Source organism: Canis aureus, chromosome 24, assembly GCF_053574225.1.
Source record: "Canis aureus isolate CA01 chromosome 24, VMU_Caureus_v.1.0, whole genome shotgun sequence".
Lineage (NCBI taxonomy): Eukaryota > Metazoa > Chordata > Mammalia > Carnivora > Canidae > Canis > Canis aureus.
Window position 1 is genome coordinate 38,910,831 of NC_135634.1, and position 27,845 is coordinate 38,938,675.

The 27,845-nt window shown below is 38.5% G+C and overlaps 1 long non-coding RNA gene across 23 annotated transcripts in view; it reads left to right on the top strand.

Moving 5' to 3' along the window:
- Positions 1-27,845, top strand: part of LOC144296108 (uncharacterized) — a 63,571-nt gene that overhangs the window by 10,335 nt on the left and 25,391 nt on the right. For 3 of the 23 annotated variants that reach the window (XR_013363258.1, XR_013363260.1, XR_013363256.1), the window contains exon 2: positions 21,323-21,477. This is a non-coding gene — a long non-coding RNA (uncharacterized LOC144296108). The other 20 variants (XR_013363239.1, XR_013363251.1, XR_013363245.1 and 17 more) reach the window with 19 other exon arrangements.

The following is a 27,845-nucleotide window of genomic DNA, read 5'->3' on the forward strand; positions in this document are numbered from 1 at the left end:
GTCTACTACTACCACCTGTTAGTACAGCGCACTTTCATTTATCTCTGAAGAGACTTTATATGGGAATTAATGAGTTTGAGAAGTATGGTGGGAAGTGTGTGTGTGTCTGTGTGAATAATAGGGTGTTTTGTTAATAAAGGGAGCATGATCTCAGTCCCCAAAACACACTGAAAGAATATTTCTTAAACGTAATAAGGAGATCAAAGAGAAGAATGAAGGACCCACAGAAAGGTACAGTTTGTTTCAAAAAGGTAGCATAGACATGCACATTTACATAGACACCTACACCCTCCTTTCTGGTAGTGTTAGCTTCTCTTTCAGAGGTGCTGGAGATAACTTATTCTTTGCTCCCTGCTTTCATGAGATCTCGAGACAAGGGTAGCCATAGCAGATGAGGACAGGTGGTTGCTCATATAAGGCAATGTGACAGGTGCTGAAGAGGCCCCTTGACCCTCCAAATTCTCCCCTCTAAAAACAAAATGAAACAAGCCAAATGCACGAAAACAGAGATTAAACTAGCCATCTGCTTAAGTGAGCAAGATAGTAAGATATGAGATAGGTTGTGAAAAGCACTGTGCTGTCTCAACCAAGTAACACTCCACTTTTAGGCCCAAAGTCAACAGTTGCACTACCAGATAAAGCATTATGTCTTTTCAGATGTAAATGCTGTGGGAAGAAGACTACAGTAAGCCTCCAACACCTTAGCATTAATTATTACATCATAGACACTAAGTGTACCTGGAGACCAGCAAATTCCCTAGATAGGATCTTTAAAAAGGGGAAAGCAACTTCTTTACCATTTTGCCTGTATTCCCAGCAATACATGGGTTTCTATGTAAAGCACATGGGAAGATAATGTGATCAATGGAATCACATACGGGCCCTATTTGAGCCAATTGATGGGCATCAAATTAAAACTCTCAGGAGAAGAGTCTGTGTCCTCCTGGGAGCTCCTCTTCTGCCAGTCTACTTTGTGAGGGGGATCCTGAGATTCTTTTTTTCACTGCCTTTTTGTGAACAAGAGATTGGCTCCTCTCCACATTCCAATGGAAGTTAATAAAGACATCTCTTAAGAATGAACTATAACCTTGGGTTCATTTTAGCCCCTCCTCAAGGAAATGAGTGGATATGTGAGAACTTTGTATTGGGATTTTTAGCTCAAATGTTACTACTTGATGTGGAAATGTTTGTTGATCATTCTGGAATATTTCAAACTCATGATCCCATCTTCACTGATTGATAGTAAAGGTGTATGTGTCTCCCAAAGATGTAAAGAGCTGGTTTAACAAGGAGACTTCTCCTTGGGAACAGGAGTTCATACTTTAGGTCAGATCTATTCTTAATTTATTACCCTCCACCCCTTTTTTTACATTCACTAAGTTCCTACAAGTAAAAAAAATTCTAAAGTACATTTTCTGGGAGTTCTTATTTGGTTACACTTTTGCAGAGGAAAGGAGGGCTAATGCTAAACATTTACTACATGTATGCCTGTTTCACTACTCAATTTTTCTCACTTTGTTTTCCTGGCAATCTTGTCCCATGCAGAGACAAAGAGCTCTGGATTTGACCCCAGGCTCCATACTAATTAGCTGAATGATCTGGGTACTCCTATATGAAGAGGGTATAATAACAGTACCTACCTCATTAGACTGTTGGCAGAATTAAATGAAGTAAGAAGCCTTAGTTGTTGGCCGCCTGGGTGGCTCAGTTGGTTAGTATCTGCCTTTGGCTCAGGTCATGATCCCAGGGTCCCAGAACAGAATCCCACAGACTCTCTGCCCAGCGGGGAGCCTGATTCTCCCTCTGGCTCTCCCTGCTTGTGCTCTCTCTAATAAATAAATACAATCTTAAAAGAAAATTATCACTTGCCCTTAGCACCTTGCAAATAACAAGCACTTAGTAAATGTCTGCTCTCATTTCACTGTTTTTCTCATCTTACAGATCAGAGTCCTATCTGAGTGAACCAAAGTAACTTGTCATATCTGAGAAAAATTAAGTAATTTGCCTAAGGGTGCCACATATGTAAATCATGAGAGAGGGATTCAAGCCCTTAGTTCCAAGTTTGTCTAGTTCTAGGGTCTGCACATTTCACAACTCTGTTATTTTTCTGTTGAATCGCCTATTTCACACGCTCTATTCCACATGGGGGAGCAGGACAAAGCTCCTAAAAGTTGAAGAATTAAAAAGTAGTACTTTTTTGGTATTACTCTGAGTTCTCTGCACTTGGAGAGACCAACACATGTCTAGGCCCAACACTCTGGTGCATGGGGCGGGGAGTGGGGTAGGGGTGGGTGTAATGTGGTTTGCCCAGGGTCATGTATGTAACTAGTAGGCAACAGAACCCTGGTGGGAAGTGTGTGTGGCTGCATTACCCATGCTCCTGACCACCTGCTGGACCACCTTCTGCTTTGAAAAAGCTCTCAATGTGTGCTAATGTGTTTAGTACAATATACAATTAAACTCTAAATGACAAGAACCTGGGCCATCTGCATGGCCCAGTGGCTGAGTGTCTGCCTTTGGCTCAGGTCATGATCCTGGGGTCCTGGGATGAGTCCCACATCAGGCTCCCCACAGGAGAGCCTGCTTCTCCCTCTGCCTCTCTGTGTCTCTCATTAATAAAAATGAATGAATGAATGAATGAATGCATAAATAAATAGAACTTGGGAATGAGGTGATATTAATCAGGGTTCTCCAGAGAAACAGGACCAATAGGAGAGAAGTAGGTAGGTTAGTTGGTAGGTAGATAGATTTATTATAAGCAGTTGGCTCATTATTAATGGAGGCCGAGAAGTCCCTTGATGTGCCATCTGTAAGCTAGAGAACCAGGAAAGCCAGTGGTATAATTCATTTTGAGTCCAAAGGCCCAAGAACCAGGAGTGCTGATGTCCAAGAACAGGAGCAAATGAACGTCCCAGCAGAAAAAGAGAATAAATTCATTCTTCCTCTATCTTTGCTTATTCTGGCCCTCATCAATTGGGTGATGCCCACCCACATCAAAGGGAAACTTGTTATGGTTCAGGGTGCCTAGAAGGTAAGATTGCTCTCTGTAAGGCATTCCAATGCATGTTACAGGTTATAGCAAATATAATTGGTGATTTGATTTTGAATATTGAAGTCATCACAAGAGTCAATTTGGAATACTTATTTATTATTATTATTTTACATTTTTAAAAATTTAAATTCAATTTGCCAACATATAGTATATCACACAATACTCATCCCATCAAGTGCCTCCTCATTGCCTGTCACCCAGTTACTCCATTTCCCTACCCACCTCCCCTTCCGCAACCCTTTATTTGTTTTCCAGAGTTAGGGAGTCTCTCGTGGTTTGTCACCCTTTCTAATTTTTCCCACTCAGTTCCTCTCCTTTCCCTTATCATCCCTTTCACTATTTCTTATATTCCACGTATGAGTGAAGTCATATGATAATTGTCTTTCTCCGATTGAGTTATTTCACTCAGCATAATAACCTTCAGTTCCATCCACATAAAAGCAAATGGTGGGTATTTGTCTCTTCTGATGGCTGAGTAATATTCCATTGTGTGTGTGTGTATGTGTGTGTGTATAATATCTTTATCTATTCATCTGAATTTGGAATATTTAAATCACCCTAAAATATAAAAAATAAATGTATATTTTCATTATATGTTGAGTTTTACCTCAAACAGAAAAAAAAAAAAAAAAAAAAAAAAGAGCCACAAACAAATCCTGGACTCTGTTTAACATATGCAGGCTGATATATTTAGGAAAGAGGTGCACTGATATTTCCCACTGCATTTGAAATGCATTAAAAAAAGTTTGTTGGGGGCAGCTCAGGTGGCTCAGTGGTTTAGCGCCGCCTTCAGCCCATGGCGTGATCCTGGAGACCCAGGATCGATTCCCATGTCGGGCTCGCTGCATGGAGCCTGCTTCTCCCTCTGCCTGTGTCTCTGCCTCTCTCTCTCTCTTTGTGTCTCTCATGAATAAATAAATAAAATCTTAAAAAAACAAGTTTGTTGGATGGCTACAGGAACAGGTAGACAGATATGTGAGAACACTCTTAGTGAAATGTTAATTCTAGGATCTAGGTGGTAGGTATACAGATATTCACTGCATAGTTTTTTCAACTTTATCGCAGCTTTGAAAAATTTCAATAAAGTTTTGGAAAAACATGAATACGTTGGATTAAATTACTTATAGTCAGACTTTATTGAAAAGAATGGTCTCACAGGAAATGAATTCGATACGTGAAAATATAGAATTAACGATGATATTGATTGCAAATTATTAAGTGCTTAGTATGTGCCTGGCAGTGGACAAAGTGTTTAGTAAGTGTTATCTAATTTAATTAGTATTGTTTAGAGTATGTATTGCTATCTTTATTTTACAGGTTAAGAAAAAGTGTAGAAGTTTCCCTAACTTTGGAGACTGTGTATCTGGTAAACAACCACAACTGAGAGTCAAACCACATCTGTCTGAATCACTGAGCTCCAGGAAAGGGAAATCTGATTTGGGGACATTTAGAGATTATCCAGTTTAGTTTCCTACCCCATGTGCAAGACACAAAGAATCAGTAGTGCTAAAATCCCAGAATTTCTACTCTTTGGCCAAGGCTTTTGTCACTAATCATAATGTGTCTCTAAGGGCTGTTGGGTTTTGTTTTTTGTTTTTTTTTACAAAATGGATTTACTATAGGATTCCTTTAAGTAACAAATTTCCATAATGCACTTTAATATAATTGGTAGTAGAATTTCATCTATATGCTTTTTGTGAGTATCATATGTGTCATAATCAATGGCACCCTGATGCTGTAAACAGTATGTCCAACAATGCATCTTGGGCTTTTGAATGTACTTAAATTATGCATGTCCCCCTGGTGGAAAAAAGGCATGAAGTTCTGAAATCATATGGATTGCATCCATTTGAGTGAAAGTGCTACCCCTTCTGATAATTCTGGAATTTTGTTTTTCATAGCTCAATTCCAAACCCACGACTTTTCTGAAACCTTTTTATTTTTATTTTAGTTTAAACAGTGACTGATTTACACCATGCAAACCACTTGAAAAAAAAAATGAACATAGAAGAGGGAACTTGACCATTAAACAAGAAAAAAGACATGTGTACATCCTTTCCTCTGCTTGCATCTCTCTCTTTACCCGAACTCATCTCTAACACTATTTCCCAAAATTCTGGCAAGGACATGTGTGGCATGAAAAAAAATGAAGGGATCCACAAAATCTTTTAGGTTTTAAGTTCCAGGCAGCTGTCCATCTACCCTAGTGCTACTAGTCTAATATTTGGCAACTTTGGAGTTAGAAGTCTTTGGTTTATCTTTTTTTTTTTTTTAAGATTTTATCTATTTATTCATGAGAGAGAGAGAGAGAGAAACAGGCTCCACGCAGGGAGCCTGACGTGGGACTCGATCCTGGGTCTCTAGGATCACACCCTGGGCCGAAGGCGGCGCTAAACCACTGAGCCACCCAGGCTGCCCGGTTTATCTCTTTTTGCGTGTGTAACTAGATGAGTGTCAGTGAAGCTCCTGATCTTCTGAGCCATTTCCTCACCAGCTATAAAATACTTATCTGACAGGATTATTGTGGGCATCAAAGGAAAATGTATTTAGGACTTGACAGCAAAACAACAAAGACATAAAAACTAAGAACAAGATAGTAAACAATTTTTAAACTTTTGTCATTTGTTTGGTTTTGCCATTTTCTGTAAGGCATAATTATGTTTCCATTGTATGATGAAACCATGAACTTTTATTTTCAAAACATAGAAGACAATTCTCCATGGGTCTCTTGTATACTGGCATACCTTTCAAGTGAGGTATTGATTACCTTTCCTATGGACTATCTTTTCAAAAGATTTTTGTACAGTTAACAGCCTTGAAAGACAGACAGTGTCTCTGGAGCAAAGAGCAGGCCTGCCTATTGTCTACCATAAAAAATTTGGGTTTCTAACACCAGTGGTTTTCTCCCATAACATAGTCCATTGCACGTACAATTATCTATACGGTCTTGTCCATGTTGCCTGTGGGAAGTGAACCTCAGGAACCTGAGGTGCAAATGTGAATTCTCTGGCTCTTGCTATGTGTAGCACAGTCTCTTGTCTCTGACCCAGGAGTCTTGTGTTTTCTCCCAGCCTTCATCAAACAACAGCATGCCAGTTTGTTTGCTGGCAAGGAAAGTAAAATCTCAGACCCTTCACAGTTCTTGACAAGAAGTTGAGATGCAAAATGGAAACAAAGATTTTTCCTCCTATCATGTCTTGAGACCATTTTTTACAAAACATATGCCATTTGTGGGGAGAATGAGTAGTGTATTACAGTGATTAAACACACACTGTGGCAGAGTGTCTGGCTTCAAATCCTCTCTTTTATTTTGAATTCCCCAGAAACAGACTCTCTGATAAGGATATGAGTAAAAATAGTATATTTGGGAGGTAATCCCAGTAATCATTAGTAAGGATTGAGGAAATAAGAAAGGGAAGGAGAAACAGCCAGTAAGTAATGAATTTTTCAAGCAAGTTATGGCTGTGTATAGCAAAAAAGTTACTTTTCCTTGGGAACTCCTGTAGCCAATAGAGTACTTTTGTTTCTGAGTTATCCTGCCTGAGGAGTGAGGGACCTGCCTGGGATATCATATACCAAACACCAACCCATCATTGATTGAGAGCTCCTGGGTGGAGGTCAGTGCAAATTCTACCTCTGGATTTTCTGGCCTGTCTCGCGTATAGCACAGAGTGGGCTGCAGCAGGCCCTGGCAGAAGTGAGGCCTCAGTGTACATTACATTGATAAGGCCCAAGGGGATATAGTTGGCATATCCACAGCCTTTGCTATAGACATCCTCTAGCACTGTATTTTTGGGGAGTCACTCAACCTGGTTATGCTGCTGTTTCCTCATCTCCAAAATGGAAATTATAATAGCACCAACTACATAGTGTTTATAGAAGGATTAAAGAAATAATCTATGTAAAGCACTTAAAACAGGCCACAGTGTTTTGTAAGCACTTAGTAAATATTGGCTATTGTTAGAGAAGACTATGACATTTATTCATCGGTATTTTATCTATATCATTTTTTGTAAGTTGACTTCTAATTCCTTAACACTGGAGCTTTATTTTACTGAGTGCCTGAAATTGGATTCTTACAGATTCAAGGTATATTTATGCTCACCATTTGTCAAGGACCAACATCGGCTGCCTCATGGAAAGCACCAAGAAAGATGTGTTTAAAACTTATTATTCCTATTTAAATTTCCTTAGAGAATTTATGGGGCTAAGCATTCCTGAACTCTTTAATTTAAAGATTTACTGCTTTGTCAGAGAAACTAATTAAATCTTATTTGAAGTGTCAGTAACACAGCAGCATCAGACTGGATTTTCTATTCTATTATGGGAATGAGAATATAAAAGAGAAGTGTGTGTTTTAAACTCAATTTTCTAGCATTATGTATCATTTATGTCATACTCCTGTGAATCAGCATCATAGTAACTGTGGAATTCACCAAAACAAAGCACTCAAGAATTTTAGTAAGCCTACTTAAATTTTGATTAAGGTAAAATTCTACTGTTAAGCTAAATAACACGAGTAGGAAATTACAGCTTACCAGGGAAGAGACTCCTATTTAGGGAAGCCAATTCTTCTGTCTATAAATCCATAGATTTGCTTATTTCTTAGTCTAGTTACATTCCTGGTCTCCATCCTTTTTTATTCTCCCCAAACAATCTGCTGGGCTTGCTCTGAATCTCTTATTTAAAGATCCCAGCCACTTTTTACCTATTACCAGAGTCTTTATATTAAGAAAATTGTCTCAAGAATTTCCCTTTGAAAAAAAAGAATCCTTTTTATTTTAATTTTTGCACTTGGTCATGTAGGTATTCTTTTGTCTAAGGATATCTTAGCAACACACATATGCATATGAAAAAATTAAGAAAATGATCATTTTTCTATAAATATTTTATCAGCATTTAAGATGAAAGAAAATGAACCATAATCTTCCACATTAAAATGTTGAGTTTTAATAAGACACGTTTTGTTTTTAGCTTCTGTTTTTCTCCACACCTAAATGACTTATACTTCACTTCTATGTTTAGTTTTTATTATGGACCAAGCAGAGTAAGAAAAACCTGTAGGCTTTCTTTCTTTCATTGGTCAACTGTTTTTTTCTTTTTTAATTGTAGATGTCTTACTGGCCTTATAAAACTTTTTCAAGTAGGAGGTAGGATAAAGTTTCCAGTAAATTTAATCCATATATTCTAGGACAGAGTTTTTATTTCTTGAAATTTCCCAGCCACTTTCTTCCTTGCTCAGTATCAGTTTAATAAAATAAATTGCTATAGATAATATGAGTGAAATATTTTTTTCTTAAGCATAGGATACTCAGGCTATTAAGGAGGAGACATTAATGAAATTCAGCACCTAACCTGTGCCTTTATAAAGAAAGTATAAAGAATTTTTAAAATTTAAATAAAGGTAGCAAAGAAGTAGAATTCAGTTAAATCTAAGTAACATTATTTCTATAATTATACAGGTACACAAAAAGACTACTTAAAATATTTAAAAACATTTAAGGGACACCTGGGTGGCTCAGTCAATAAGTGGCTGACTCTTGAATTCGGCTCAGGTCATGATCTCAGAGTCCTGGGACTGTGTCCTCTGTTGGGCTCCTCGCTCAGCGAGGAATCCACTTGAGGATTCTCTCTCTCCATCTATATTTGCCCTTCCCCCCACTCATGCTCCCTCTTTCTCTCTAAAATAAATAGCTCTTTTAAAAAATAAATAAAAATAAAGATGGTTAAAACACTTCTTAACAACCATAAATCAATAATATAATTCAAGCTTATTTTCCAAAAACTTAATTTTATGCTTCCTTTATAAAGTCACAGGTTAAATGCTGAATTTCATTAATTCAAAGAAAAAGTAAAATAGAAATTTGTTTTCAGAGAGTTTGGACTTTTCTTTGAATACCTCCTAAGACTCCATTTTGAAAATTCAACACTTATTTGTTCCTTTATTCACTAATGCTATAGTATTTATTAAGTGCTTACTGTGTGCTAAGCTCCAGGAATACCTTGGTAAACAGCAAGCTCTCTAGCCAAGAAGACAGGACAATAATCAAAGAGTGCCACAAGCAAAGCTCATGAGAGGCAACTGTGGTAAGTACTGCGTAGGAAAGCTGTCTAACGCTATGAGGACATGTCCTAAGAAGACTGACCCAGCCTGTTGAATAAAGGGAGGGCTTTTTTGAGGAAGAGACATTTGAACTGAGATCTGAGGGATGTGTAGGAGTCAGACAAATGTGGTTTTGGCTGCAATCTGAAGTCTGTAACTTGAGAGTCAATATGCAGAATTCTCTATTCAGATTTCACAGTTAAAGGAAGTAGCGCATCATAATTAGTGAGCCCTACCCCACTGGTTTCATCAGAGATATGCTCCCTTGACTACACTACAACTCTCTGACCCATGTTACTCTTTTAGTAATAAGACAACTGATAATGCTAGCTCTCTTTCTCAGAAGTTCCTCTAAAAATAAAATGAATAGGTTATGAGAAAGGGTTCTTTTTTTTAACATGGCATAATTATGTGCAAACACTACTTATTATCTCTATGTGATCTCCCTTTTACTTATTTTCATAAAGCAGGAGAACAAAAGGAGTTGGTGCTTTAGAGGAAATGGTTATTTGTCACCTACAACTAAAATTTCTAAGTGGTTTTACCCGGTTGCTTATTAACAAATAATTTTTAGTAAATGGTTCCCTGATACAGCTTTCTACTAGACAGAATGAAGTAAAACAGACTTTATTCTTCCTTGAAAGAATGACTGTAACAAAGATGCGCAATCAACATAAACAACACAACACCAAGAAGATAGGTAAATTCATTTGTTCATTTATTCATTCATTCAGTTTTTAGCTCTAAGGATCCTAGCAAATACAAGACACTAAAAAGTGATCGCTCTCCTCATAATGCCAATAATCTGGTTTTAATCAAATGTTGTGAATATGTGCAAGATACACGTTTAATTTCTAAAACATGTACTAGAAGGAACATGAGCCAAGAAGTACTATCTGTTACAGAAATTACAAAGCCAATGATTCAGTAAAGATTTATGCATAGACCTCAAAGTCATTGATGAATTGTGGAAGATACCTAAGCTGATTATATTACTTCATTCCCCATCCCTGGCAAATGCCCCTCTGGCATTTGTCTGGATTCCAAGCCGAGAGAGAAGTATAGCTAGCAGAAGCTTGCTCACCCCATCTCTACCCAGGAACAGGGAAAGAGAATGCCCCTCGGGAAAAGGCTAGACTTCTTTGGAGGTAGATCTTCCATTTTAGTGGGAAATGGTAGGCCGGACAAAATGTACTGGAGGGGAGGTCATCTCTCCTGGCAGACCTCTGCACCCATTGGATTCTGAGCTGGTTTTGTAGGAGGCAGAAAAGCAAAGCATGCATCCTCAACAAATCACCTTACAGTCAGCCCTGTCCAATATCCTAAAAATGCCCCAGGAAGCATCAGCTCATTGCTGGTAGGTCATCTGCTTATTGAGGTGAATCCAAAAGAACCCCAGGGACTTAGGAGAGTCCTACTAACTTTGAAGCCCATAGCCTTTAGCAAGAAGAATATCATTGTCTAAGCTCAAGTTTCATCAGGAAGATAGAGGCAAATATGTGTCTGTGACACAGTTGCCTCCTGTTTCTGCAACATCTCCTTCTTTCCCTCTTTCCCTGCCTTCCCAGATGTACAGAATCCTAGCCTGCCCTTTGACTGTCCCTTGTTCCTCTACAGGAGCCCCACTGAAGTTCGTCTTTCCTGGACACACTCTGAAGCTAACCAAATCTCTTGTGAACAATTGTTACTACCCTGTATTTTATTGCCTCCAGACCCATTTTTGTTTTGTTTTGTTTTTATTTTTGTTTTGCAGGGTGGAAGTCAGTAATCTGAAACATCCATTTCTGATAAATTACTAAGTGATAATAACGTTAGGGCAATATCTGGCATAAGATGCTTCCCAAGAATATAAAAATATATGATAATCTCTCTAGGTCATCTGTATGTATATATATTCTAACAGGGGCTCCTTGGAGACATTTCTTAAACTCCAGAGAATGGCACTAAAATTTAAAAGTTGTAGCGCTCTAGGAGATTATATTTAGGGGTATATTCTCCATTTATTAACTGTGTACCCTCAGATAATTTCTGCTTATGGTTTGACAAACTTAATCCTATGAGGTGAATCTGATGTTATGTGAATATACCTGGAGTCCAAGGTACACTGTTGAAAATTCAAGGCTTGTCAGAGGGGTTGACTTTCTGGGCACTGGGACAAGCCCCAGAAAGAAAGATTAGTTACTTTTTTTTGTTGTTATTGTTGATGACATGAGTTAAATAGCATATACGCAGATTAAATTTGTCATCTATTCAACACGGAATTCTTACAAAAGGCCTTCAAGCAAATATAGTCTATTAAGTGTAAAAATTGGGGAATGTTGACAGCTGCCAAGCTCATGTAGCATTTACACATTGTAAATGATGTGAGCAAACAAGTCAATCTGTTTGTCTGACCTACCTGTGCCCCCTTCCTGAGAACCTGTTCCTATTGCTTCTAGCAAATGGGATGCAAGCCATTTGGCCTCATCCTCCTGACAGCAGCTGATTGGAGCAGAGATGAAAGAGACAGCTGAGAAAGAGAGACAAAGACAGAGAGAGGCAGAGAGAAAAAAGAGTAAAATCAGAAGGTATCCAGACAGAAGCCAATGACCTTGTGGCTACAGTGAGGGAGAACGAGGTAGAAAGGAAAAAAGGGAGCACACATCCTAATTCCACAGAGCTTTAGATTTCTTCTTCCAGTTCTGTGGGCAGTCCAGATTTACTCTGTATCTTGATGCTATGAGATAATCTGTGTAACAGAAGAGGCTAATTTCCATAGCAGCACTATCCAATAAAAATAGAATGTCAACCATGTATGTGATTTAAAATTTTCTAGGAACTATGGTAAAAGAATAAAAAGAAATTGATGAAATTGATTTTAATCTTTTATTTTATTTAACCCAATGTATCCCTGGTATTGCCATTTCAATACATAATCAATATAAAAATTATCAATAGGATATTTACATCCTTCTTTTCGTACTAAGTCATATCAAAATCTGTCATGCACTTTATACTTGAGCACAGCTCGACTTGAATGAGCCACATTCCAAGTGCTCAAGAGCTTCCTGTGGCAGGTGGCCACCATATTGGACAGTGCAGGGATAGAGCAGTGACTGGCAAGCAGCTCTGCTATCAGAGATTTCATTTCCTGGCTATCGGCATCTAGGAAGGGCCAAGTAACTAGGTATTGCCAAAGGCTTGGAAATAGAAGTTATGTATGTCACTTATAAACCACAGGGGTTAAGAAGAAAATGTGGTTTGTTCTTTCTTTCTGTCCCCTCTCACAGCTGATTGCAAATGGCCATGGAGCCTATTAAAGATGGCACAATGATGAAGTTTTGGTCTTTAAATAATTACTTTGAAGAGAGCCTGCCAGCAATTGGAAATATTTGTTTTGGATGTTGAATAAGCAAAGCATAAACTTGTTTGTTCATTTGAATGGCTTCACATTTTGAGATTTATTTGTTTAGCTATTCATGTAGCCTATATAATATACCCACATTTTCCTATACTTTTGTGAAATTGTTTTTCTATTTCTTGCAGCAAGTGACACCCTAACACATGTATGTGAATATTTGGGTAGGCAAGGCTTTGGAGATAAGTGATTCGTCTGTGTGTATTTTATCCAGGACATTTTTAGTTTGCAGACTTTATCTGGAAAAATAAAGCACTGAAAACAGACGAGAGGAGGACATGGATAAGTTATAAAACTCTCAGAAGAAAACATAAGACAAAAGCTTCATGTTGGATTTGGCAATGATTTTTTAGATGTGACACCAAAGGCACAGGCAATAAAAGAAAAAAATTGACAAATCATACTTCATAAAATAAAAACTTATATGCACCAATAGACCGTATTAACAGAATCAAAAGGTAATGCACAGAATGGGAGAGAATATTGGCAAATTATATATCTGATGAGGGATTAATATATTTTTTAAAGATTTTATTTATTTGAGAGAGAGACAGAGACAGAGCACAAGGAGGGGCGGGAGGCAGAGAGAGATGGAGGAGCAGACTCCCCTCTGAGCAGGGAGCCGGATGTGGGGCTCAATCCCAGGACCCTGAGATCATGACCTGAGCCAAAAGCAGAATCAGCTGACTGAACCAGCCAGGCACCCTAAGGGATTAATATTAATATTATATAAAGAGCACCTAAAACTCAACAACAAAACCAAACACCCTAATTAAAAAATGAGCTTGAATAGACATTTCTCTAAAGAAGGTATTCAAATGGCTGATAAACACATGCAAAGATGCTCAACATCACTAATCATGTGGTAAATACAGATCAAAGTTGCAGTGAGATGCTCCCTCATACCTGCAAGAATGGCTACTATAAAAAAAGAACCACCAGAAAATAACAAGGGTTAGTGAGGATGTGGAGAAACTGGAACTTTGGTGCACTGTTGGTAGGAATGTAAAATAGGATAGCCTTGAGGAAAACAATATGGCTGTTCCTTAAAAAATTAAAAATTCGATTACCATATGATTCAGCAATTCCACTTCTGGGTGTATGCACCAAAGAATTGAGAGCAGGGCCTTAAAGAGATGTTTGTACCACCATATTCACAGCAACATTATTCACAGTAGCTAAAAGGTGGAAGCAACTCAAGTATCTATTGACAGATGACTGGATAAAATGTAATACATTATTTAGTCTTAAAAATAATGGAATTCTGATGCATGGATGAACTGAACATGGATGAACCTTGAGGATATTATGCTAAGTGTAATAAGCTAGTCACAAAAAGACAAATACTGTATGATTCCACTTATATGAGTACCTAGAGTAGTTAAATTCATAGACATACAAAGTAAAATGCTGATTGCCAGCGCTTAGGGGGAGAAGAAATTGAAGAGTTTTGGTTTAATCAGTATATCTAGATTTTTCAATTTTGCAAGATGAAAAGAGTTCTGGAGATGGATAGCAAGAATGGTTGCACAAGAATGTGGATGTACTTAATATGACTAAAGTGCACACTTAAAAATGGTTAAGGTGGTTAATTTTATGTTAATTTTAGTTTACCACCATAAAACAAAGTTTTATTGAAAAATCTTATTTAAAAAATCAAGAGAGCAAAAAATAAATAAACAAATAAATAAATAAAAATTAAAATTAAAAAATCAAGAGAAAAATGTGATCAAAGCCTTTAGAATCCCCCAAGTTTTGATGAATACACATGGAATTCACTACTGTCAAGAATTTTTCCAACCTCAAGGTATATAGATAGAATAAAGAAGGAATAGTTAGATAATTGCATAATTATTTACGTTTTTTTCCATTGCACAAATTATGACAAAGTACTAAAGGTTCCAAAGGAAATGCGTTAGGTAATGTGATAATCATACAGGAAATATATCTGTATGTTTATGGAGGAAAATTCTGAAGCATTGAGGTATTCAGTAATTTGTTCAAGGCCATTTGCCCAGTAGTCTAAAGTAGGGTTTCTCAGCTTCAACATCATTCACATTTTGGGTTAAATGATTCTTTGTTGAGGGGGGCTGTCCTGTCCATGGTAGGATGTTTACCAGCATCTCTGGGCTCTACCCACTAGATAATAGTGGCACCCCTCTCCTATCAGGTTGTGATAACAGACATTGCCAAACATGTCCAGTTAGAAACCACTGCTCTAACACCACAAGGTCATCAAGGTTAGGGAGGTCTGGCTGAGCGCGTGCCTTAGAATGGTGGTTTCAGAAAATGGCTGATCAGGGCAAGATAAGGTCAATTTGATAGCCTCTCATACACTGAATTATCTAAATGAGGACAAAGATAGAAGGTTGGTCATAGAAACAAGCTCAAGTCTGACCACTCTTACTCCCATCAGAGAAGGACTAGGAGATTGAACTAGGACAGTTTCTTCAGATAATAAACACGATCCACACTCTGGTTTTAATGATCGTTAAGCCTCCAGCTGGAGATACAGTGACTAGGAGGCAGTGAGAATAGACAAGCAGGCACGTCACGACAAGGTAGCATAGAAAGGCGAAAATCGTTCCAGTTCGGACAATTTAGAAAAGTATTGTGGAAGAGTTGTCCTCTGAGGGAGGGTGTTTTGTTTTAAATTTTTTTTAAATTTATTTTACAGAGTGAGAGCATTAGCAGGGAGGGTCAGAGGGATGAGATGACTGGATAAAAGAGAGAGATCAGTGGCACTCTACCTTGTGATCCTGAGATCACCATCTGAGCCAAAACCAAGAGTCGGACACTTAACTGACCACCCTGGTATCCCAAGGATGCTTTTTAAAAGACAAAACTCAATGATTAATTAAACTCTGAGGTTCTGGGATCATTGTGTGGTCTGGATTCACTGTAGCCCAAGGTTCATGAAGGGAGCAATCAGGTAATGAGGATGGAAATATCAGATGGTATCAGGTTGTCAAGGGCATTAAGCAGTATTTGGCTGAAGCATTTAGATTTTTCAGGGTGTTCATCACCTCTGAAGACACATTGTGGAGAGAGACTGCCACGTTTCTTCCAGAAAATATTTTTTCATTCTTGGGTAAATCCTTGACTCTGGAGTCAAGGAGCAGAGTAATTTGATTTTACTGTGTGTTGAGAGGGAAATCAAGCCATGAAATGAAACAATCTAGATATAAGGCAACTGGAATAGGAGTTTGCATAGTAATCTTGTGAGAAAGATAGACTACCTGATACTCCAACTCTTAAAATAGAGTTAGATTATTAGATGTAATTTGATTAAGTCAAGGGAAGAAACCAAGAGCCATTCTCCTACAACTACTGACAACAATTAATGTTTATCAAGCTTCCTCTATGGACTGACATTGTGTTAAGCATTTATGTTAATGCAAGAGGGTAAGGAAATAAGAGTTTTATTCACTGTCTAGTAAACACACACTACCTTCCTCTTTCAGGGCCTAGACTCACCGAATCTTAGAGGGCCTTCGAAATCCATGCCAGAGGTGGTCTCCTCTGATACTTACCTGTTACTCCTGCCTTGTCAGAGTCTACCTGGAAATATCCAGCCGGAACCCACCTTAGTTCAGCTCAGGCTATACCTCTGACTATGAGGACTGGTGAGGCTTAGATCCTATTATTTTAGGACTTAGAGTTAGAATATCAAAAGTGTTTTGTGAACTACATGTCTCCAAAGAGAATAAAAATCTATTCTAGGATTTAATAAGCCTGCTTCTTGCTTCAAATTCAATGCTAATGATAACTGAAAAAAAAATTTCTAGTGACAGATAATTGGTGATAATGGTGATTACCGGCCTTTATAGTCTTTCACCCAAACAGATGGTAAAGAGCTTAAAAAATGAATGCTCTAAGGCATAATCTCTCCCCCTTCTTAAATAAAAGTCCCTCTAGGGTCAATGATAGTTTGTGCTTAATACACTGCATTATGTTACCCAAACCAAATGACAATTTCTGGGCAATTCGGTTCGTCTGTTAATTTGCTTTGCAATTAGCTCTGAATGGCTTTCTACTCTGAGTACATCACAAATGTAGGAACGCATCCATGCCTTATTTATTTTTCTTAGTCATTTATTTAACTTCTATAAACCTCTGTAGTTGACCATCAGGGGTGAGTCCTAGATCACAGTAGGCTCTGGTCACTTAGCAGCCTCTCTCAGGGGCTCACAAAGCCCCTGCCTCCGTAAAGGAAGCTAGCCTCTTGCGACATCCAGGGAAAAGAGCTAGGTTTGAGATCTGTAGGTGTTCCTGGATCCCTGGAGCCTTCTAATAGGATACATTTTCTGGGTGTCTTGTTTCTTCTTCTATGTAGAGTTTTAAAGACCTAATATTAAAGAGGTATCAACGTTCAATGAGAATGTACCATATATTAAACTATGAAAAGGTTCATTGAGACTCTTTCTTACCTTCTTCTCCCTTCCTGTCCCCTGCCTCCTCTCTTGGAAAGGGTATTCGGGCCTTGTGTTACTGTCTGATTCAGTGTGGGATGCTCTATGATGTGATCTGTCTAGAGAAAAGAGAGAATGCATTCTAGTCCTAGTAAGATGAGGATATTAATTTGTGGGAAATAAAGTCAAAGTTACATTAATGGGAAGAATATAAATTTTTATTCTATATTCCCAGGCCAATGTTCAAAACTAAATGAATCTTTGTGTTGGTAGATGTTTGGTTTCGCTTCTCTGTAGAGAGGGGGTAGGTGGGGGCCAAGAAGACTCCCACTTTCCCTCCCTTCTGCCCGGCCCCAACCCCCAGTTGCTTCTCCTTATTGGGGCAGACATTCGTAGCCTGAGTTGGAACACAGTTCTTTCCTCTTTAAAGCCAGAAGACACTGGATGGCTAGGGTAGAAAGCAGAAGAGCGCCCAGGACTGACCATCTGGATTGGAATCCCATAGCCAATCAGAATGTCGTTCTATGCCTGGAGCTTCACCTTCTTCATATGTAAAATAGAGTTAATAATTCCACTGAGCAAGGGTGCCTGGGTGGCTCAGTGGTTGAGCATCTGTCTTCAGCTCAGGGCATGATCTTGTGTCCTGGGATTGAGTCCCACATCAGATTCCCTGTGGGTAGCCTGCTTCTCCCTTTGCCTATGTCTCTGCCTCTCCTCTCTTTGTCTCTCATGAGATAAAAATCTTTTAAAAAGGTAATTCCCTTGAGCATTATATTAAAATACTAAAGTGCATAGTGCCTGGCATATAGTATAAATTCCATGCACGTTGCCTCTTATCGTGATTGTTATCATTGGCACTCAGTGCCTGGGTTTATGATTTACCCGGTTATTTCTCTAGGAAGGGGTGAAAAGAACTGGGAAAAGATAAGGGAGAGGATATTAGAGGGGATGGTGTTAGAGTGAAAGCTTGTAGGTGGAAGCAAGGAGACCCAGGTATGGTACTCTCTGAAAGCTTTGAGATGCTTCCTCATGGGGTTCATCCCCCTGCCCAGGAGGTGAGACATGAAATCTTAACTGCAGTGAAGCTTAAGAGAACTGAGCATCTAGACCAGGGGTGCAATCTTTGATCCCACACCCATTCTCTACACTCCTTATTCAGTGCAGCTTTGGAATAAACACCAGTGACTTGGCATGAAAGAACTGCCTCAGAAACTACAAATTCATATGCCTTTAGGGGCCACAGATGTGTCTCGAATGTCTGAGGCAGCCAAGTGTAAGACAGCTGGGGATTGTGGTGAGTGTATGTCTCACTTAAAGACCTTCAGATTCAAATATTTAAAACAAAAATCGCCCTCTGTACCAAATGGCTCTGCATGTCTTTGGTCTTTCTGAGATTTACTTAACTCTTCAAGTAGTCATGAGCAAGGTGGCTTTGGACAAAGGTTCATGAAGCAGCATCTGTAAGAGGGAGAGGTATGGCTCTCTTTTCTCTCCCCAGCCACTCCCTTGTTTCCCAGAGCCGTCACCAGGGCCTTCTAGGTCCAGAAGAATCGTCTTCCAGACAGTGAATACTACAAAGGGACAAAGAGAGAGGAAAAGTCTACCCCATGGGTTATGTAACAGTGCATTTTGGGAAGAATACAATTAGTATTGGCTTGGAACTGCAGGGAAAGTAATGAGCACAATGAAACTGTCAGGAAAAGCAGCACAGTGGGGAGACATGGGTGGAAAGAGGTGCGTTACCCTGATTCAGAGTCTAGGATTCTGAAATTACCAGAGCCTCCAAGCCTCACAGTTCTTATTTGTGAAACAGGATCCTACTATTACTTCATGGAGACAGACGTGTCAAATGAAGCCTTAGGAAAGCATTGCTATGTTACAATTTCCACTGCCCATTTACTTGCATATGTTCTTACTGTCTGCATATATTTCCACTGGACTTTATCATCCAATTGTTCCTTTTTCTGAAAGTTTGAGTTCAGCTCTTAATCTCCCCTTAAAAATTGTATGTTTCCTTGATATTTTCATTTGTCTTTGGCTTCCCTTGTGAGTGATAAAATATATTCCTTTTGAAAATATCCTTATGTTCCACAATTCTAATGTCAGGAGTATCCATAAATTCTGAGATTTTATTAAAAAAACCTTCCTCTGTCGATTGCAATTGGATTGAACAAAGACAATTCCCAGTCCTGGCATATCTATCCCAACTGCTGCTTGGCTACTTTGTTGATCTACAACTCACCTGCAAAAATGCATGTGTTGTCTGTTGCGGTTGCAGTTACATGCAATGCCTGGAAGAATGAGTGTTGAAAATCAGCGTCTTCTCAGGGTTTAGCAAATCCGTTTATTTATAAGCAATCCTTTATACACAATTCGCTTATGCCCATAGACACTGGGTGAGCGGGAGCAAACAGTAGCTGCTATTTTATAGGACAAATTTGAGGTTTGTTTTAAGAATATGTGAAACAAATTAGAAAAAAAGAAGCTAGCATATAAACAGATTTCTCAGTAATATTTCTAGTAAAAGTGCTAGGAGCATGTGTCCAAACCTTTTTCCAAACCTTGCTATACTTTTCTATCAGGAGGGGCCACTTCTAAGAGTTGAGAAATTGCACGAGCTGGGGTTCTCAGTTTCTCTGGGATTATGTTTCTTTGAATCTGGTATGTGTTAGAGTTCTCTGAAGAAATGGCACCAACATGTCTATATATCTATGTATCTCCTTAAAAATGTCTCTCTCTCTCTCTCTCTCTCTCTCTCTCTCTATATATATATATATATATATATATATATATATATACAGATAGATTCTCAAAAGAGGACTTATTGTAAATAATAAATAAACAATAAAAGATTTTTCGAAAGAATTGGCTAATGTGGTTATGGAGGCTGACAAGTCCTAAGCTCTGTGGTCAGCAAGCTGGAGACCTAGGAGGGCTGGTGATGGAGTTCCAATCTGAAGTCTGGACCCAGAAAGAACCGATGTTTGAGTTTCAATAAAACAGTGGCCCAATTTGAAGGCAGTCAGACAGGAGAAAATCTCTTTTACTCAGGTGTCCAGATATTTAATCAAACATTCTGGGTATTTCTGTGAGGGTATTTGGGGCTGAGATTAACATTTAAATCAGTAGCCTGAGTAGAAGATGAGAAAGATTACACTTCCTAATATAAGTGGACCTCATCCAATTAGTTGAAGGCCTGATGAAACAAAAGGGCTGAGCTATCCCAGGAGGTATTTTTACAGATATTTTTTATGCATAGATACACCTATAGGTATACCCTTTTGTGTTTTACATAGATGGGATCCTATAATACCTACTGGGTTATACTTTATACTTTTCACTTAATGATATATCTTGGAGATGTACTTGTGTCCTTTTAAGGAAAACACAATACTCTGTCATTTGGTTGCACCTTGATTTAACTTAACCAGTTGAGAATTGATTAATATATTGGTTGTTTCCAGTAATGCTGCAGTTAACACAATTGTAAATATAAGTGTATGTACCTGTGTAAGTGTGTAAATAGGATAAATTTCTGAATAAATTCTCCATATCAGTTTTATTTGGTTGTTATTTATCTGAGAAAAATATTTGGTTGTTTAAATTTTTTCTTCGTCTGATGACAAATAAATAGGAACTTTATTATACAGGCAAAATAAGTCCCAAATTTTTAAAAGATGAATTTCTGGCGAGTGAGTGATGTCAGGGAAGACAGAATTCTAAGTCTATGTGTATTGGATGGACTTCTTTATGCATTAATGATCATGTTAAGAATCAGGTGAAAGTAAAAAAAAAGAAAGAAAAAAAAGATTCAGGTGAAAGTCCTATAGTTATATACATGATGGACTGGACCTTGCTTTTGTGCTTTCTATGAAGATAGATTTTACTGATGCAAAAAATTACGTAAACAAAAATACTCTACCTACTTAAGAATAAACTTAGGATCATCTGTTTGCATACTGTGTTTTAGTTACAAATTATTCTTAAAATATCATTTTAAAATGAGAAAAAAGGCATTTGTCTGAAAGCATTCTATAATTTAGGCTGAGACCCCAGCGACTACCAAAAAGCTGAAAAAGGAAAAAATCTAGTAAAACAATATAAATGACTTAACAAGTTTCCCTCCTTAAAAGGACTTGCTTTGTATGTACCTTGCTCAATCTTGAGCAAATTTCCTTTGTTTTATTTGGAGTTTTAAATCAATCTTCCTAAAATCATAGAGAAGCTGGCCTTATTTTGGAGGGCATCTTTTGGTAAAATAAAGCTAAAACAATGACAGTGTTTCTATTCATAAATACCTTCTTCTCTTTTATTATAATGATTCTCCACCCCCCCTTTTTTTTACGTCTTTACTGCAGAAAAGCGAATATAGATGAGCACGATGAAGCTAAGACCATGCACCATCCACCGCTCAGAGACAATGGCTATTAATATCCCTCCACAACCTCCTCTTTTCAAGTTTATACAGTAACAACAGTGAAGATGGGAGCATATTACTCTGCTACTTTTTAAGGTGTTCACTTTCTATTTTATTTTATTTTATTTTATTTATTTTTTTTTTAAATTTATTTTTTATTGGTGTTCAATTTACTAACATACAGAATAACCCCCAGTGGTGTTCACTTTCGTGTCATATCTATACTGTTAAAGAAATTAATTAAAAAAATCTCTTTGCGTTTATTGTTCCATGCTATTTCTTTGGGTGGTAAAAATAATAATCAGTACAATTACAAGTTAATTCTTTGTGAAAACTCATGTTGTATAGTCCTTAGTCGTTCTTACAAAATGACCAAACTAAATACAATTGCATTTCTTTTTGTTTGAAAATAGCTTGTGGATAGGAAATAAATATGCCACATTTGGGGTAATGCTGTTATATGATTTTAGAAAAAGTTTTAATGTCATATTTTTGATCATTCATTTTCTATTGACCTTTTTTAAAACCAGTTATTCAGAATTTGTAGGAAGTAAGAAAACATTCTTCAGAAATGTGTGAAATGGTAAGAATTAGGTGAACTGGTCAAATTGTGCTGTGCCTTTACATTTTCTCCTCATACGCACAAACGTGCATGTGTGCACTCATGCACACGTTTTTACTCAGATGAAATTATAAGCACAAAAGAAGCCCTAAGTGATGGAGTAGAAAAATGATGTCACAACACATGTATCCCCAGAGGGCACTGTATAAGTAAAAGAAGATTCTAACTCTTTTCTTCATGATGTTCAACTTACGAGGAAAAAGGAGTTCTTGTTATGCGATCATGCTTATAAATACCAACTCTTTCTCCACACCTGCTTTTTATTCTTTTTTAAAAAAGATTTTATTTATTTATTTATTCATGAGAGACAGAGAGAGAGAGACAGGCAGAAACACGGGCAGAAGGAGAAGCAGGCTCCATGCAGGGAGCCCGATGTGGGACTCAATCCTGGGTCCCCAGGGTTAAGTCCTGGGCTGAAGGCCGCGCTAAACTGCTGAGCCACCTGAGCTGCCCCACACCTGCTTTTTAAAGTTATTTATTTATTTTAAAAATACGTTTAAAGTTTATTTATTTATTTCTAGTAATCTCTACACCCAGCATGGGGCTCAAATCCATGACCCTAGATCAAGAGTTGCGTGCTGTTCTGAGTCAGCCAGGTGCCCCTCCACAGCTGCTTTCTTTCTTTTTCTTTCTTTCTTTCTTTCTTTCTTTCTTTCTTTCTTTCTTTCTTTCTTTCTTTCTTTCTTTTTTAAAAAAGATTTTATTTATTTATTCATGAGAGACACAGAAAGAGAGAGGCACAGACATAGGCAGAGGGAGAAGCAGGCTCCATTCAGGGAGCCTGACGTGGGACTCGATCCCTGGGCTGAAAGTGGCACTAAACCGCTGAGCCACCCGGGCTGCCCAGCTGCTTTTTTTAAATTACCAATTGCTTACTAGTTATTGTTCAGAAGCCTAGTAGGGTAGCTTTGGTACTTTAGAGAGAGATTTTGAGGGAGGGGGAAATAGGAGCTACAGGATGGAAGCATCCCTAATTTGGAAATAAAGGGACTCCTAAATAATGAAATATTTGTATACTGTAGTTTTATTATATAATTTATAAAATTAAAATATAGTTCATGTACCATAAATTGACCCCTTGAAAGTGTACAAATTCAATGGTTTCTGGTAAATTCATAGAATCATGTAGCCATCGCCATGATCTTAATTTCAAAACATTTTCATCAGTCCCCATTAGCAGTGACTCCATAGTCATCCCTACCTCCCCTCCCCCCACTTTGCAAACACTAATCTACTTTCTTTGTGGATACACTTACTCTGGACATTTCATTTAAGTGGAGTCATATCATGTAGCTTTTTGTGTCTGACTTCTTTTTTTTTTTTTTAAGATTTTGTTTATTTATTCATGAGAGACACACACAGAGAGTGAGAGAGAGACATAGGCAAAGGGAGAAGCAGGCTTCCTGCTGGGAGCTCGATGTGGGACTTGATTCCAGGACCCTGGGATCATGACCCGAGCCACAGGCAGATGCTCAACCTCTGAGCCACCCAGGGGCCCCTTATGTTTGACTTCTATCATTTAGTATAATGTTTTGAAGATTCATCTATGTTGTAACATGCTTCAGTATTTCCTTCCTTTATATGACCAAATAATATTCCATCATATACCTATGCTATTTTTGTTTATCCATTCATCAGTCATTGGATCTTTGAATTAGTTATTTTCACTTTTTGGCTTTTATGAATAGCTCTACTATGAATATTCATGCACAAGGTTTCATTTGTATGTGATGTTTTATACCTCTGCTGTGTTTTCAGATCTGATGTGGACCTCATAAATGCTTTATGAGATAAGGCAGGTCTTGCTATTTCAATGTCATAGGGAAGACAAAGGATCCTAGATAAAACTGCCTTATACAAGCTGGAGTCAGCATTCAAATCCAGTTCTAATTTTTTTAAAAGATTTTATTTATTTATTCATGAGAGACAGAGAGAGAGGAAGAGACATAGGCAGAGTGAGAGGCAGGCTCCTCACAGGGAGCCCCATGTGGGATTTGATTCCGTGACTCCAGGATCACACCCTGAGTCGAAGGCACATGCTCAACTGCTGAGCCACCCAGGCGTCCCAAATCTAGTTCTATTTTTAAGAATCACTGAAAGAATGTCAAAAGAAGCACACTATTCCAAAGAAAGATGAAATTTGTTGTCTGTTTTTAGTCTGATGAAGATGGGAATGTGTTTACCCCTGCCTGTTGGAAAAGCAATGCCAAGACTAATTTACAGATTCCAGAAGAAAATGTTTCCCTAACAAGTGGTCAAAATTTCTTAAAACAGAATTAAAACAAAATTATACTCAGGCTGCTGTATAGGTACAAGCAGTTTTGCAGTTTTGTCCTTTGTTATTTCGTGATTTTACTTTCAAGGAAAATTTCAAAGACAGATTGTAGCTGTTCGCAGTTCTAATGGTTCGCGGAAAGAAACAGCTCCAGATTATTTTTTCTCCTAATTGTCATGCATCTTCTCTTGGAGACATGTTTATGACTCGATTTAAATCTTAACACAGTCTATTAATATTTCAGATTTGGCATCAGACCCATGAGATAGTATTATTCATGCAAACCTTGCCAAAAGCATTCTATGAGTCAAAACTTGACTAGATTAATGCTGTCCTTTTTGATCATTTGGGTCATCAAATATTGAAGTTTTGCAAGGGACTTTAGAAACAGTTTAATTCCAATTTTTTACCCAATGCACATATTCTGGTCTATGAATTCAGTTCTGCTTCCCAATCTGCCCTCTTAGGGCCAAAAGCAGCATCACTAATGATAAAGAACAGGCGCTTAACAACAAAGAATTCTGTTCAATTTTTCTTGCTTGGGTTGTCTCCATCTCCCGCTCCCCAGTATTCCTTCTGAACTTTGACTTGCTCTTGTCTTTCTCTGGCTTGCTGGGGGTTAATTTCTCTTACCTTGCATCGAAACTTGTATTCGGTTTATCGCACTCTATTGACCTTATTGGTTTAAATGACTGTTCTATATCAGACAATGTGTGTCTTGAGAGTTGTGAATTTTGTTCTCTTCCACATCCAGTAGAATTCCTAGCACAGCCATGCAATAAAGGTTTGTCGAATTGGATTGACTTTTTAATAGACTCTTAAGAAATCTGAGTTCTGACTTTGAGTGCAGTGTGTGAAATCACTATCTGCATTACAGTCAGAGCTAGAAGGACTGAGCTGGACCTATAAGATTTATAACACATCCTGCACACATTACCAACATTTAGGCAGTTAGTGAAGTGGATACAAAGTAGAAGTTAAGCCAGATAGAAGTAGAATCAAAATTAATATTTAGAATGACTACCCATCTCCATGCAGGTAATTGGTAGGGTAAAAGTGTGTGGGATATGTAAAAAGTTTAGATATTGGGATTAGCTCATGGTCTTTTAGTGGGACTGGGTCATATTATTAGCTCATTTTGTAAGGGTCAATAGGTCTTTTTTCAACATGAAACTCTTGAGCAATCATTTTGAAGGTGGAGTCTAAAGTCCTCTGAGACTGATTGGATGTGGGTATAACAGATAAAACAGTCAAGGATGTTTCAAGACATTGTTTCTGACCTGGGCCACATGAGGATGGAGTTGCCATCAATTGAGAATGGGAGTGGTGGTGGTGGTTCTGTGGTGGAGCAGGTTTGTGAGAGATGACCAGGAATCAGTCCTATGGTCTAGGCAGGCAGTGGGCACATCTCAGTGAACAAAAGAAGCAAGATCCCAGCATCTGCCATGACATTCTCATGGAGGATAAGGGACAAAAACATGATCCATAAGAAAATTCTATAGATGTTAGAAGGGATGAGAGATAGGAGAAAGTATAAAGCAAGGAATGGGGATCAAGGGTGTTGGTGTGGGGATGGGGGAAGGTATCTGGAGGAAGAGCATTTCAAGCAGAAGAAATAGCTCAAGGGCACAAGAACCACAGTGCCTGCTTGCTCCTCCTGGCAACACAGCGGCATGAAGTGTGTAGAACAGAGTAGCTCTGGGAGGAGGAGAAACTGATGGGCTAAGGGGCAGGTCCCGTAGGGCCTGATGGATTGTTGTCAGGACTTTGGTTTGTACTACTACAGTCCAAACAAGGAATCTTTAGTGGCTTTCCTACAGAGCGGTGGCATGATCTGACCTAGGGGATTGCTCTGGCTGCTGGCTTGAGAAGAGACTCTAGGAAGGTGGAATATATTCAGGTGGAAGCAGGGACACTTTTAAAGATGCTATTATAGTAACCTAGACAAGAAGATGGTGGATTCTGGATATATTTTGAGAGGACAGCCAACAGGATTTCCCTATAGATTGAATGTAGGGTATGACAGAAAAGGGAATCAGGATGACTGAAAGGTTTTTGACCCGAAGGACTGGAAGGGTGAAGTTGCCATCAGTGAAACAGGGGACTCTGGAGAAGAGGAGTTCTACAGAGGAGTTGTTTTGTTTGCCAGCCTGAGATGCCTTTCAGACATCCAGGTGATGTAAACAGTATGAGAGAAGGAAAGTCCATTGGCGAGAGGCTGCAGGGGACACAGTGTCCTCAGGGAAGAGCTGAGTTACAGTTCTAGTGAGAAAAAGGAGGGACCATTCAGAGAGGCTTGTGCATGTTGGGATTGTACAAAGGATGAACTGTGCCTCACAGAGGGCAGTGTGGGAAGGTTTCAGAGAGTTGAGGGGGAATGGAAGATGGGGTCAGATAGGGGCCAAGCCAAGCCTTGGGGGGTACAGTGAGGAAGATTCCAGATGACCTGAAAGTCTGGGCCTTATTAAGATGATTGACAGGCACAAGTATATGGGACATAATGAGATTTGTCCTGGCGGATTCAAGGCAGTGGTGCTGAGGCTTTGAATGTCAGGGGCTGGCCAAAGGCGGGTATCCAGGGCTTTCTTTTGACCCTGTTAGAGGTGATCAAAGCAAGATGCTTTCCTCTGACCTGGCTGATGTGTTTAAGAGCCTCTGGGGAAGATAGAAGTTGTCCTGGCAGGTGCCCTCTATTGAGTCCTGTTTATGTAGGTAGAAGGCATGGGATATTTGAGATGGTATTACATTTAAAGCACTAGGCTAAGCAATGTGGGGCACAGAGAAGTCATGTGGGTGTTGCCCTTAAACTATTTGTGATGATTATATTAAAATTGAAATAATAGTTTCATCATAGTCTAGCATAGTAGCAGTCTGTGTCACTCTCATATATCTCGGAAGAATCCCTCGGAGAGGGCATTTTGTCCCGTGATAGTCTTCAAAATGGCTAGTGTTCTTATGAGAACATTATTTTTATTTTAATTTTTAAAAAACTATTTGTTTATTCATGAGAGACACAGAGAGAGGCAGAGACATAGGCAGAGGGAGAAGCAGGCTCCCTGTGGGGAGCCTGATGTGGGACTTGATCCCAGGACCCCGGGATCATGCCTTGAGCCAAAGGCAGACACTCAACCACTGAGCCACTCAGGTGCCCCAGAACATTATTTTTAAAGGCACTAATTGGCAGTCAGAAAACTCAAGTTCAAGTTGTTTTTTTTTTTTTTTAAGATTTTATTTATTTATTTATTTATTTGACAGAGAGAGCATAAACAGGGGGAGTAGTGGAGGAAGAGAGAGAGAGAGAAGCAGCTCCCCACTGAGCAGGGAGCCTGATGTGGGGCTCCATCTTAAAACCCTGTTATCATGACCTGAGCCAAAGAAAGACACTTAACCGACTGAGCCACCAAGGTGTCCCTCAAGTTGAAGTTTCCCTTTTTAGTTTACTAATTGTGAATTTCATGCTTTTTATATATTCACTTTTAATATCTGTTGGTAGTGGCATAATGAAATCTTCCTCACAGACAAATGAAAAATAAAATATAATAATTGCATGTAAAGAAGTGTTACAAA